The following is a 2,726-nucleotide window of genomic DNA, read 5'->3' on the forward strand; positions in this document are numbered from 1 at the left end:
ATCAATAAACACATAAACATATTTTCACTTTTCAAATACTTCTTCTGTAATATTATCATCAAAACTTCACATTCTAACTTTACTAAACTTTTTTCATTCATATATTTCAAACAATTTTATATCGATTTTTTATTTAAATCTGTAAAATATAAAATTATTTATTTTGTATAAATTTTAACGTATTTCTGACTAAAGGTTTAAAAGAATATATTCGTTATTATATGTCTTGTATTTCTGCAAGTAAACTGTGATATTTCTCAAACTAAAAAATTTATATATATACACTATAAATTGCTAAACAGAAGTGCCCAACAAAATCAATAAAGTTATTTTCACTTTAAGGAGAAAAAAGGGGGGAAAATTTTCCGGATTTGTTGTTGTGTTCGATCTTTAAAAAACTGGAAATTTTGGGAAAAAAACATTTTTATGAGAATATTTTATTTATATTAACCGAGATTTTATAAATCAAATTGTTTAATTTTAACTTTGAGATATTTGATTTATTGAGTTTTAAATATAAAATATGCCATTTTCGATATATTGATTATGATTTATAGTTTTGAAATTTTGTTATATATATATATATACGAGTTTTTCCTATTGAAAGATTAGAATCTCCTTTCGATTTAGCTTCTATTAGAGATCTTGATGATCTCACAACGGAAAGAGTCTCTATCTATCTATCTCTATCTTTCTATCTTTGAGAGATAGAAAAGTAGAGATAGAGACAATCTCTCTTTATCTCTATACTTCTATCTCTCTCTATCGTTCTCTCTAAAAATGTATTATAAGAAAATATTTTCGGAACTAATACATTCTTCAAATATTCAAGATATATTTAGGGTGGACCAAAAGTCAATTAACCGAAATATATTTTTTTATGATTACTTTAAAAATTATTAAAACTAGTTTGGAACAGCTACAATTTATTATTTGCATGTCAATTGTGACGTTTTACTTCATGTGTTTATTGAAATGATTGAATAATGATTTGCAGTTATTCCAAATTTTAATTACTACCCTTAAGATAATGTTTAATATATATTGGCCTATATATATATATAGCCTATATATATAGTTTATTGTCAAATAATTTAATTTTAAATCTTATTTTTNTAAAAATAAATTTAAATTAAATCGATACAAAAATATTTCACGCATACCTCTTCCTGTCACATACATCGTAAAGACATAACTTACGTCTTCATACGTCATATACGTCTACATACATCTACTGTTTGTACATTTTACAATATTAATTGGATTCTTAGCATCGTTAATTTTAAAAGAATAGAACGTTTTAAATTGCTCTCCTTTTGTATGAAATAAAAGATTATATTTAAAATTTTTTAGTTAAAAAAAAAATATATATATATAAATACTATATTTTATCCATTATTTATTTGATTATAAATTTATTTATATTTAAATAAGCAATTTGCCAATGATTTTGATTCGTAACGTAACAATTGTTATATTAGTTTCAGCGAATTCAGCGAGATACCAATTTATTGGTAACAGTTTCCAGATTGGTTTTCAAACGACTTTTTCCAATTCTTGGAAATTGGTTTCTGAAGCATTCAACTGAATTACTTATCCAACAATGTAATCCAAAAGAAGTTAAAAAGAGACATTGAAAAGCGATAATCTTTCGATTCTCTAAATTGAAACATTGTTGTTCCCTTAGTTAAATTTAAGTGATTATCTTCTAAAACTATTAATCAAATCGAATGTTTTCAATCTTTNTAATTTATATCTTTTAAAAATATAGAGAAATTCTAATCTTAAATTTTATACTTTCTATGAGAGGTAATACGTGTTCAAAGACTTTAACAGATTAGAATTTAATTAGATTGATTAGAATTTAATTTTATCAACCGATCTGATAACATGAGATGAAATAGTTCTTTCTAATTTAAACAATGATTTGATCATGTTATTTTATAAAGGTTTGATTTTATCAAAGAATTTATTATGTAGATTATTTAAAGTATTAAAAAAAATTCAGAATTAATGATTTATGTAATTTGACACGAGTTTTAATATTATTAATTTTAGCTTTTTTTTCGAATATTAAAAGAATGTCAACACGAATTTTATTAATAAGTCCTTTGATTTTATTGTAACGAAAATTAAAGATTATAATAGACGACCAAACTTTCAAATATTTAAATTAATTAACTAATTTAATAGCTTATTTTTAGTAAAAGATTTTTTTTTCTTAATCTTCAAGTTTAGTTTTATTTCATTTTTTGATATTTATAGATAAAGAATTATAAAATATTCAGATTCTTTTAAAATGGAGTAACAGGAATAGAAAGTAGTAAATTATCAACAAACTGGAGACTTTAACGTAATTTAGATACACAGAAACTGCATTTTAATTAAGAAAGAAATTGAATGAATCATTAACTTGTATGTTAAATTAAATACTAAAATAAAAGATAGAAAGGAACTTATAAAAAAGCAACTTTATTCATTTAAATACATTTTCAAATCTTGTTCAGAAATGATGGTAACTTCATTATCATAAATTCAATTGATAAATTTACAGGGAATAAAAGCTTAATTTTCAAAGTTTGATATTATCTAATCCTGTAGTGCAATTAACAATGACTACCAGTGACTTGTTTTGTTTCTTTAAAAGTAATATGTTAACTCGCATTTCTTAATGTTCAAGTTAATTTATTAATCCAGAATTCTGATGAATAATTATAGATAAAGTC

Source organism: Centruroides sculpturatus, unplaced genomic scaffold (assembly GCF_000671375.1).
Source record: "Centruroides sculpturatus isolate CEXI.00-Female unplaced genomic scaffold, Cexi_2.0 scaffold2539, whole genome shotgun sequence".
NCBI lineage: Eukaryota > Metazoa > Arthropoda > Arachnida > Scorpiones > Buthidae > Centruroides > Centruroides sculpturatus.